The 12,648-nt window shown below is 39.7% G+C and overlaps 2 pseudogenes; both read right to left on the bottom strand.

Moving 5' to 3' along the window:
* Positions 1-346: 346 nt before the first annotated feature.
* Positions 347-7,978, bottom strand: LOC129674055 (anaphase-promoting complex subunit 15-like; annotated as a pseudogene).
* A 357-nt stretch (positions 7,979-8,335) lies between these two features.
* Positions 8,336-9,062, bottom strand: LOC129674054 (60S ribosomal protein L9-like; annotated as a pseudogene).
* Between the last annotated feature and the right edge of the window lie 3,586 nt (positions 9,063-12,648).

Raw genomic sequence — 12,648 nt, 5'->3', positions numbered from 1 at the left:
TCTTCTTCTTCTTCTTCTTCTTCTTCTTCTTCTTCTTCTTCTTCTTCAAGAGTCAGCCTTGTGTCTCTATTTAAGAAGGTTACAAAGGGACCACACCTGGCAACCAAGGAATGAGGTACCAGCCAGGAAGGTGGGATGGACTCAGGCTCTAGGAATTCAAGGGAAGACTGATGGCCTAGAAGGGCCCAAGGAGATCTTGTCCAAGCAGTATCTGAGAGAGCACCTAAAGGAAAGCTTTAGGCACTACATCCACAAGCTGGTTGTGGAGGCTGAGGGGCTGAAGCTGTGGATGCAAAATAGGTTGGGGTGAGCTGGAATTACTTTGAGGCCACCTTGGCTTGTCTACCTAGATCATCCACTGGTCCTGATCTTGTTCATTGCCTTCCATGTATGTCCACCTCATTGACCTCTCTAACATCATTCTTCTCATCCATGTCATGCATGTTCTTGTCATCTTCTGAATCCCCTTCACTGCCCTCATCATCTTCATTCTCTTCTTCCTCATCATCATAATGCTCTGAAGCAGGCTTGCCAACAAGTAACAAGTTGTCTTTCTCTGCGATGCTTTGGAGCCAGGCCTGATACTGCTGCTCCTGCTGCTGCAGCTCTGTCTTCTTCACACAGGGTCAATCCAGATTAAACCACAGGGTCTCAGTCACATGAGGAAAGAGTGAATGGAACAAGATGGGCTCCTAAGCGTGTCAAGAGCCAGCAGCTGGTGGTGACCCCAAAGCACTCACCCAGGCCTCTGTTGCTTCCTTCTTTTTTTTAATTTTTTTTATTTTTTATTAATTACATTTTATTCATTTTGTATCCCTCCATAAGCCCTTCCCTCCTCCCCTCCTGTATTACTCAGCAATGAAAAATAAGGAAATCATGAAATTTGCAGGTAAATGGTGGGAACTGGAAAGGATCATCCTGAGTGAGTTGTCCCAGAAGCAAAAAGATACACACGGTATATACTCACTCATATAGACATACAACATAGGACAAACCCACTAAAATCCATGCATCTAAAGAAACCAAGCAAGAGAGAGGACCCTAACTAAAATGTTCAATCCCCATCCTGAAAGGCAAAAAGGATGGACATCAGAAGAAGAAGAAAACAGGAAACAACCTAGAAACCTGCTACAGAGGGCCTCTGAAAGCCAGAAGAAGAAAACAGGAAACAAACTAGGAACCTGCCACAAAGGGCCTCTGAAAGCCTCTGCCCTGCAGACTATCAAAGCAGATGCTGAGCCTGATGGCCAACTGTCGGGCAGAGTGAATGGAATTTTATGTAAGAAGTGGGAAATAGTAAGAGCTGGAGAGGACAGGAACTCCACAAGGAGAGCGACAGAACAAGAAAATTTGAACACAGGGAACTTCCCAGAGACTCATACTCCAACCAAGGACTTCATGGAGATAACCTAGAACCCCTGCACAGATGTAGCCCATGGCAGGTTAGTGTCCAAGTGGGTTACATAGTAATGGGAAGAGGGACTGCCTCTGACATAATCTGATTAGCCTGCTCTTTGATCACTTCCCCTGAGGGGGGAGCAGCCCTACCAGGCCACAGAAGAGGACAATGCAGTCACTTTTGACAAGAACTGATAGACTAAGATCAGAAAGGAGAGGAGAACCTCCCCTATCAGGGTGTTGCTTCCTTCTTAAGTGTTGCCTTCAGGCAAACATATTCCTGATCTTATCATATTTTAAAAGGATCACTGTTTAAATCTAAAATAACTCATCTCTAATAGCAAGCAAATAATTCGGTAGGTCTTCAGGAATGGGCATCTCCAATAAAGAGAAAAGACACACCACAATAAAAGTCAATATCAGGAGGACTGGAGAGATGGCTCAGTGGCAAAGAGCAGTGACTTCTCTTCCAGAAGTCCTGAGTTCAATTCCCAGCAACCACATGGTGGCTCATGACCATTTATAAAGGGATCTAATGCACTCTTCTAGTGTGCAGGTACATATTCAACAGACCACTCATACATGAAATAAATATTTTTTTAAAAAGTCAATATCACAGAATTGTGTTTCTACATAATACATTGTTTATACTCTAATCTCTACCCTATTGGTATGACGAGCAGAACTAAGCATTCCCATTAAAATTAAAAATTAATCAATATGGACTGGGAATGTTTAACCTTTTTATTTAAGTCTTTTTTTATTTTTGCAATCAAACCATGAAAAGATGAAAGAGGAAAAAAATGTTTTATGTTATCTTAGTGACATTTGCAAAGAAGCAAGAAACCGTTAGCACAGCTGCATGCCTCAGAGTATCCCTCCACCAGACTTGGACCCAAAGAGTAATTTGGAGTCTGAGGAAAAGTTGAAAATGAGCGCCCAATCAAATCCATAAAGTCTCTGAATTGTAGTATCCTTTTTTGATAGAGCTTGAGTGCTTCAGAATGAAGGAGCCAAAGTAGAAATTTTCAAATTTTATGGGTAAGCTCTAATCATATCTTACTTCTTTGTAAGCATTTTATCATATGAATAAAATGAGCCAAGTATTAACTCTCCAGAGCACAGGGTGCCTGGCATCCCCTATCAGACAAACTGAGTTCCTCCAATATAAGGAAGTCATAGCCGTTTTTAAGAGACTCACAAGAGGAAATGTGAAGCTCTAAAGCTCCAGACTAAATTTTCTTTGCTTTTGTTTTCCTATCTGTTATGAAAACTCAGTGGCATATTAAAAATAAGCTGAAAGGATACCAGACAGCAAAGCAATCCTGAGGAAAAAGAGAGAGAGAGAAATACTGGATGAATTGCCATTCCAAATATGTTATGGAGCTATAATGAGTACTGGCACAAAAGCAAACATGTAGATCAATGGAACAAAATAGAGGGTACTTGTATATACATCCATCTGATATTTTACAAAGAGGCAAAAAACATACTCTGGAGAAAAGGCAGCATTCAACAAATGCTGCCAGGAAAACTGGTGTCCACATGCAGAAGAATGTAATATGAATGTGTGTCTATTATCCTATACAAAATTAGATCCAAACAGATCAAAGACATCAATTTCAAACATAAAGCAGTAAAATTACTCGCAGACAACACAGGCAGTACCATACAAGACTCCATTATCAAAGACTTTGATAAAGCCTCAAGGAATTAAGGCCAACAACTGACAACTGGACCTTCATTAGGTGAAAAAGGTTCTGTACATCTAGGGAAACAATCACACAAATGAAGGAGAAACCCACATGATGGGAAATGCTCTACATCAGTTATACATCTGACAGAAGGCTAATATGCAAAATATTAAAAAACCTCAGAAAATGTAGAATGAAGAAAACATATTACCCAATTTTTAAAATGGCTAAGTATCTCAACAGTTCTGAATAAGAGAAATAAAAGTAGCAAAGAAATACTTCAAGACATGTACATTATCCTTAGAAATTAGAGTAACATTGCAATTTCATCTCACCCTGGCCAGAATACCTAAGATCAACAAAACCATTGAAAACAAATGCTGATGAGGTTGCAGAGAGAGAGAAATCTTCAGTCACTGTTGGTGGCAATTCAAAATGGTGTAGCTACTCTCGAAATCAGTATGGAAAATCCTCAAAAACTAAAAATAAATCTACCATAAGACCCAGATAAACCACTTGGTATATGACCATAGGACTTGTTCAGCAGTGTTCATTGTTCAGTGTTCATAGTCACAATAGCAAGGAAACCGAAACATCCTAAATGCCCTTCAGCTGATGAGGTATTCATGAAAATGTGCATAGACACATTGGAATACTAATTCTGCTGTAAATAGAAATGAAATTATGAAATTTTTAGGTAAATGGGTGGAGTTAGAAAAGATTATGTTGAGTTATGTAACTCAAACTCAGAAAGACAAAAGTCTGGCCTGGAGAGATGGCTCAGAGTTTAAGAGCACTGACTGCTCTTCCAGAGGTCCTGAGCTCAAGTCCCAGAAACCACATGGTGGCTCACAACCATTTATAATGAGATCTGGTGCCCTCTTATAGCATGTAAGCACACATGCAGGCAGAACAGTATATACATAATAAATAAATAAATAAATAAATCTAAAAAAAAAATGAATGAAAGAAAGAAAGCCAAAATCCCCACGTTCTCTCTCATTTGGGGTTCCCAGCTCCCGAGTCTTCAGATGTGAATACACAATACGGAATAACCACAGAAACCGTGAAAGTATAAAATGACCATAGGTGGGGGAGCCTTAGAGGAGAATAGGAAGATACAAGTAATATAAAGTAGAGAATGGAATTGGGAGGGGATTCCACAATACAGAAGGGAGAGAGGAGACCACAGACAAGTAACACCAAGACTATTTGAGAAAGCCTCAAGGAATCCTATCACTTTGCATTTAACTAAAATGTATATATACATAAGCTAAACCACTTGGGCTGGCAATGTCCCCCACGAGAAAAAGTAGATTAACAAAAACACCAGTACTAGACATGAGAAACTTCCTTTCAAATCGTTGGCTCCCGAAGCAATAGAGATTGTTGATGGAGACCTCAGCCTCACATGTTGGTTGCAACCAATGGCTATGTAATCGGACTTAAGGCCTACTCAACAGGAGGGAAATTGTGCCTGGTACTGGAATCCTAGAAAGCTGCCTGGACCTAGTGAGGTCATGGACCTTACAAAAGACCGTACGACAGCTGCTTTATTAGACTAGCGTAATCTCTTTCTATATTCTGAAACTTATCCTTACACCTACAGACAAGCATAATTGCCACAATAACAATAATTACCCCATCATGGAGACCACCACAGAAAACCACACCTGGACACAACGCATAGATCAACAGGTCACGGAAAGGCCATGCTCAAGGTATGTATCTGCGACAGAGCTCCGACACCTAGGGCTCAGGGAGGAGGCGGTGGAAACAATGTAAGAACCAGAACACCAGAAAATCAACTGTGAAACAGTCTCTCCTAGAAATGACTGTGTAAACTAAACCATGAAAACAGATATGTCAATGGACATGTAAACATGCAAGGGAGAAAATTTTGCCAGGTCCCGCCCCTAGACAAAGAACTGCAACTAATGACTGCTGGGAAGAGAAATAGCCTCCTTTGGGGATATGACCCTTTTATTGGCCGTCCAGTATAAAGCCATCAGCCCTGAAACCAGATCCAGTAGCTAGGATAAATGTATGCATACATGTGCAATATGTACACGTGAGCATATACATACATATGCATATGTACCTATATACATACATATAACGATAACAAAGAAAAAAGAGCTATCAGCTCTAAAGTGGTGGGGCTGAGCATGGTGTGAGGAGCCCTGGGAGGGTGGAGGGAGAAAAGGGAAGACGGGAAGTGTTATGATTCTGTTGTAATTGAGTTTAAAGGCAGCAGCAGGAGCTGCTTTACACAGGGCTGTGGTGCATTTCGACAGTCTGAGAGGCACAAATGTGCCAAGATCCCAGGTGGCACTCCAGCCCAGGACACAGGAGTCCTCTCCTCCTTCCCCACCTGTGTAGATGGTGCTACCATCCTCTGCTCTGGCTTTTATGTTAATGCAGTTATTGTTTGGAGCTGTGGATGAGCCCACCCTCTCTGTGGGAATCTCCCCGGCTGATCTCACTCACAGAACTCACCAGAACTCCCAAGACTCATTTTTTTTCATTTATCTCTTTCTTATTTTCTGTCATCACTCTTTCTTGATATGCCCCCAAATAAACACAAAACAAGCATGAAAAATAAACCACAAGAAGAAGGAGGAATAAAACTTTTTTTTTTTTTTTTTCATGCTCAGAGCAGTTATAATGAACAAACCTGACAAAATGTATCTGGCTGTGTCAGCATTTTCTGTCACCAAAAATTTTAGAGGCTTGCTTCCTCTACACAATGTTTGCATCTTGAAGGCACGCCGAAGACAAGCTCTTGGCACACATGCAAAGCCGTCTGTACTTTGTGGAAGATATGGTCTTTAACCTCAGGTTGAACTAAAAATCACTGGACATTTTAAGAGTCGGCTTTGACCTCTCCAGGTCACTCAGGATGGGAATCTGCCTGGCAGTTGTTGGTGGTTTGATTGAGCTCCAATGCTGTTTTTCAGATTCTGCTTACGGTGTGGCCAAGTTAAACACACTGTCTTTTCATCTCTTCTCTCCAGCCAGCCTCCATCCTCAGGTCTTCAGTCATTTTTTTTTTTTTTTTTTTTTTTGGTCCTCTGGATGCTCTCCAACTTGTTGACAAATCCTCCAGTCTTCATCTAAAACTACTTCTTAATTTCTTCCCGATGGTATCACACACTGTTTCGTCAACATCACTGTCTTATTCCAGTTCTGCCCACACAGTGAGTTGAGTGTGGGAGCAGGAGGACAAAGGAAAGATGCAGAGATGCTTGAGGGAGAGGGAGCAAGGAGAGGACAGAACAGGCTTCTTGGAAGAGCAAACAGCCTCACAGGGGCTGTCTTCTGCCTTGCCCCTCTGTTTTGAGTATCTTTTCTTGACAGTGAAATGCATATTGCTCATCTCTTAAAAACTTGCAAAACACAGACACGTGAGCAGAAAAATAAAACCCATGGATGGTCCATAAACTACAGTCACTGTTCATTTTTTTGCTTTCTCCCATTTCTTTAAACATAAACCTTTTAACCAAATTTAATTAGATATCAAGTTCTTTTTCTCATGTTTTTTCCCCACATTCTTAGTTCCTGCTTTCAACAATTACTTTATCCATGAGAGCCATTCTACCTTCATTATAATAAAAAATATAGACAATAAAAATGCAGTATAATTTTATCTGTGCTCCTGTCTTTTTTCAATATTCTACCAATCATTACTTAATAATTAATTAATTGTGTTGTTCTCTTTCCATACAGATGCTTATTGATTTTGCCATCTTTTGAAATAGAACTCTCTTGAACACAAAGGCTAACCCTTGAAAGGGAAAAGAAGGCTAGCAAGATGACTCGGCGAGTAAAGGTGCCTCTCATCAAGCATGACACCTGAGATTGAGCCCCAGAAGCCACAGAGCAGTGGGAGAAAACTGACTATTGAACGTTATCCTCTGACCTTTGGCTCTACCTACATGCACATGCATATGCCTTGATCTCACACACACAGCGAAATTAAATAATTTAACCAGCAGATAATAAGTAAGTAAGATGTAAAACTAAAAGATGAAATAAACAGGACAAAGAGCTAGCACAGCGCTGCTCCCAGCAGGCTCTCAGCACTTGCTCTTCGTGAGATTTAGATCCCATAAAGACTTACATTGCCATCACTGAGCTCTTCTGATTTTAAATAAACCCTTCAAGCGTTTTAAAGCCATCGGCTCATACATGATCTGTGTGTGGGCATTCATGTATCTGCTTTGCATTTTTCTATTCTTTCCTCCTTATCTGGGATGAAAGGCTTTTTAATTACGATAAAGTATACAGCCCCAAATTTACTATTTTTACCAACCTTATGTGTATGATTTCAAAACTTTAAGCACATTTCCTTACAAGGCTATACTTGGGTTGTTCTGAATTCGTAGATCAAGTAAGAAAGAAATGATGTCACGAGTACTGAATGTACTAAGTCTTCGTGACCCTTAACATGGTAGCTCACATTCCACTGACCTCTCTGATTTCATTCATCAATATTGTTTTTGCTTTTTTGAGAATTTCATACATGCATATAATGTATGTTAATACATTAAAATACATCTACCCTGATTCACTCCCCTCCAATTCCTCTGCTATCCTCCAACTATTCATGTTTTCTCTCTCTCATTTCATATTTTACTTGTTTCATGCCGGTATTTGGGGAAACGTTTCACTTTTATGCATTATCCGTATTTCTCACAACCTTATTCACTTTCTGGTTCTAGGATTACTTTTTCTGATTTCATATAAAGTCCTATCATCCACAAGTAAAAGCAATTCTATTTCTTCCTCTCTAAGTTCATTTTTCCTCTTGTCTCACTAAATTAGCTAAGACTGGGGATGATGTTGAAGAGTATAGGATGAGAGCCCCTTGCCTTACTCCTCATCTTAGCGTCTGAGATGAGAGTTTCTAATTTGCATCAGTGCACTCTATGTTATCTAGAGTTTATACCATGGATGTGTGCTGAAATTTCAAAGGCGTTCTCTACAGTGTGATAGTACTTCTTCAATGGTGTGACACTGAATAATTTTTAAATTTTGAGCCAGTCTTCTCTGTTCTACCAGGCTAAATCCTGCTGTGACATGTGATTCTCCGTCCGTGTTGTTAATTTTGATTAACAATATTTTACTGAGTATTTCTGGGTTGTTTTTTTTTTCAATATAAGTCTTTTATTGCTCCCAAAGACACCCCAAATTGTACTTATAATTCAGGATCTTGTTTCTGCAGCTGGGTAACTTAGGTCTTATTCATCAGCCTGCTGCACTGTTCCCTTTTCAGACACAGATACAAGCTAAAAACTTTATAATATCCTCTTTTTTAACTGTTGTGGCTTGCTGAATCAGAGCTGCTGAGTTTCCTTCAAGGATTAATTCATCTTTCAGGGCTTGAGGGAGAGAGAACGAGCAACACATGTACTCATCCTGCCAATGTATTTTTCACCCCCCAAAAAATTTGGATTTTAACCAAAGCCCTATTGTCCTGGATAATGACATTGATGAGGAAGTGAGCGTACACAGACCTCATCTTGTAATGGAAGCCCAGTGTAACTCCCTTGATCATGGCCTGAACATGCCTGCAGATGGTTCTGACAGTAGCCAGTTTCTTTCTATTTCCCTGCCATTTGTCAACCCAGAGCCTCTTGTTTTTCTTCCAGAGAAGACTCAGCTCTACATCGATGTGATTGAAGTCCCTCCGCAGAGTTCCCCTGGAGGGCCCTTCACATGACTGTGCGCCCCTTCAGAGGGATGCCTACATCTTCTGGGATGCCGACTGTCTGATTGCTGAGAACGGTTCTCACAGTAGATGGGGCAAAGAGCTATTTTTGTTTTCCATGAGTACATTTATCTACTAACAGTGACACAGTTTATAATTATGTAGAGGGCTTTTGAATCCTTCAAGATTCAGGAACTATGAATTAGTATTCCCAAGTATATTTCAAAGTTATGATATGTTAAGCATACTTCTAACATGCTTCACATTCATAATTTGAATAGTTAATATTCTTGTTTTAAGAATAAAATACACTAAGCTTAGCAGCATTTACAAAGAATGTAAGTCCGCCAGGTTTAACAAGCAAGTAAAAAACACAGGGTTTCCCTTTTTTAAGTCTAAATGATATTCAATTTTATTATCTACCATATTTTTGTTCACTCATTCATCATCAGACATTTAATTTGCTTCTGTGTCTAAGATATAAATAGTACTTCAGTGAGAATGGGAGTGCAGACTCCACTTAGAGATGCTTATTCAAATTCCTCTGGCTTCTGAGCTATGACTAGAAAGTTGAATTTATTTCCTTATATGTAGAATTAAAGAAATAGACTATGCATACAACATCATAGAATTTCGTACAGGGAAAGATTTTAGAAAGCATTTAGCATATCTTGCTTAATGAGAAGAACAAGTTTCCAAAAGGCTTAGGAATGTGTTTAAGGTCAGCCAAGTATTAAAAAGATAAGCTAGAACTAAAAGAAAAAAAAAAGAGTGTTCCTATACATAATATTTAAAAAAATAGAAATGAAGAGAATAGCTCAACTATGACAAACTTTGAAAGCATAGACTTATCCTAATAGTAAAATAGTGAAGAGTAAAAGACTTATACATAAAACTATTATTCGGACGGGGAAATAAAGACAAAAATAAATAGATACCACTCCATAATCATTGATTTTATAATTAAAATATCCTATTTTTGTTTCTTAGAATTTTGTATGGAAACCTTGGGAGAGCATTTTTAACTTTTCCTTCATTTTTCACTAGTCTTTTGAGATTTTTCTGCAAGGTGCTTTACTAATATTCACCCCAGCTCCTCCTGTATCCACTGCTCCAACCCACCCAACTTTGTGTGCCCTCTGTTTTAAAACCCGTCAAGATCAGTTCGTGCTGCCTACACCCACGTGGATGCATGGCCTTCCTCTGGAGTACAGCCCACCTCTCAGAGGCCACACCTTTGACAAGACAGCCTCCCTTTCTTAAGAGCTATACATTCCCAACAGCGCCTCAGCTGGGGTGGGACTGGAAGCCAAACTCCCCTCTGCATGCTGGGACTTTGCACACTGCCACAACCACTGCTGGTTCATGTGTGCTTTCTTAACGTATGTTTGATATTTATCTTGGAATTTTCAAAAAAAAATTATGTTGAGAAAGGAGAATTATGTTAGTTCATTCTCTGGGGGATATGTCATCAACGAGTAAAATGTCTGACACTGAGAAAAGCCTGATGCAAGATAGATATTCAATGAACAAGATAGTCAAATCAGCACAGTCCTAGCAACTGGACACAAATCACAGTCAAAAACCAGCACAGTCTTAGCAATTCTCTGTATCATTGTCCATCCAAATGCATTGGGTTGCCACAGTAGCCACTTTGGTATTGCACTATTTCACTGCTGTTTTAGGTTCCTCACCTGTTAAGTGAGAATAGTAGTGGTACCAATTCTCATAAATTTCACTGAAAAAAATAAAATAAAACATACAAACACTCAGTAAATGTCTATTCATCATTAATGTAATACTAGAGACCTTTGTTTATTAGACACTACCAACGTTGCCTTTAATCCTTTTACTAACTCTTTACCACAAGTAGTCTCAAAATTAAAAAAAATAAAAACTTGAAATTCAGAAGGATTAAGGAACTTTGCAATTCACTTTTGTTTTCAATTCCCTCAGTCAAGCTTTATTAATATTTATCTGTTCACTACTCTCAAAAAGTTGGAAAATGTTTATCTAATTCTCTCTCCCTACCATAAACCATTTATTCATTCTGCCTCCTAACTTAAGGCAACAATTTGGTACCCTGCCAGTAGGGCCTAAACACTCACCCTCCCTCAGTTTCTCAGAGCTTCTTGACTTCTGAATTCTCAATTTCAGCCTGGGGGCTTCTGTTTCCTTCCTAGGCCTCTTCTGCACAGGGCAAACATCAACTATTAGGGAGCTAATGTCCTTAGGAAGGTTTCCAACCGGTGATAAATGAGATGACTTGGGGAATAAATAAACCCACCTTGCCTAATTTGACAGGACAACTATCAACACAAAAATGTCCTAGCAGGATGTAGTCTCGGTCTCACCATGGCAACTGATAAGTCTCACATTTTTCCTTGATTTCATCCTTCTGCCACTTCCCTGGCTTACTAGCCTATTTCTGTACTCCAACTAAATTACCCTCAAATCCTAGTCTCTGATACTGCTTCTCAGAGAACCAACTGAAGATAACTCTCCATTCCCATTCAAGCCCTGAAATTAATTTTCTTTCAGTTGAATAATTGCAATGTTTTCCTGGCTCTTCTTTTTTTAAAGAACAAGGAAATCAGCTTCAATCTCTACCTTCAAATATTTCCTTTGAAGAAAGATTCCTGAAACATAAATGATTCCTGTCTTCCCTGGCATGAAATTTGTTATGAGTTCTCACCATATGTGGGACAAAATATACACTCTTTTGCAAGGTTACATGGCCTTCAATGCTCTTATGATCCTGATTGTCCCTCTCCTTTCACTTCCCATGTGTCCCTTCTAGCACCCTGTGCTCATATAAAAAAGCTGTATGCCCGTGGCATACCATTCAAATCTCCTGCAGGTTGGAATGTCATGCCCTCTTGATGGAGAAAATTTGCATGCAACATCTTCTTCGACTTCGGTGGGATGGATAAACATTCATTCTACATATAACTAATAGGAAGGTCACATAGCTTTACATTTATGCTAACCTCACTATCTACGGGTCACTTTGTGACATTGAGTTCCTTGAAATAAGCACTCTTTTAGTGGACCAAAGAGTCTTCAGTGTCTCGGCAACGTCACCCACAGGGCAGGTGCTTTGGAAATTGGTGTGGCAGTGACAAGGCTGAGCACCTAAATGTGAGAAATGCACCAGATGCTGGAACTGTAAATCCCACATACGTGGGTCAAGTAATGACGCCTGTGCTTGTCTAGCGTAGTGTCCTCTCTAAAGAAAGGGTGGGAGTCGTGATGTTCTACTGCTGTGACACAAGCGTGATGAATTTGCAACCTTCATGCACTTTAATGCGTAAAATAGTAGGACTCCTTTCATGGTCAGGAAGAGAGTCCATCTGTGTTCTAGAGGGTTAACAGTAACTCAGAATCTCTTCCATTTTTCCACCCCATGAAGCTCTTACTCCTTCTTTTTCCACGATCAAAAGTGAAAAGCAAAGAATGGCTAAGAATATAAAAACAAGAATTAAGATTGCTCTGATGAAGGTATCACAGAGGGATGACAAGAACTGATGGATGCAGAGGAGGTGGGAGAAGATGTGTTTCACTTCTGCTACTGTGAAAACAAAGAAGGAAGAAATCCATGGCTGCATTGTATTTGAGTCTTATTGTGTTGATCCAAGTCACTGTTAAAATGAGCATTGAAATTACATCACTCTATTGAAATTCAGACAATGCTTTTGTCTAAGGTTTTGGAAAGACATTCTTATCAGTCTTCCCCATTGTGGCATTGGAGAAGGAAATCAGAAAGTCAAGACAAGCAAACACTTGCAACAAGGGTGAGAACAACGCTGTCGTTGATTCATTCCCCTTCTTTGGACAAAAACA

This window comes from Psammomys obesus, unplaced genomic scaffold (assembly GCF_907164565.1).
Source record: "Psammomys obesus unplaced genomic scaffold, mPsaObe1.curated_primary_1811, whole genome shotgun sequence".
Lineage (NCBI taxonomy): Eukaryota > Metazoa > Chordata > Mammalia > Rodentia > Muridae > Psammomys > Psammomys obesus.
The sequence above is the reverse complement of the archived record's forward strand: the minus strand, read 5'-3'. Positions and strand labels throughout refer to the sequence as shown.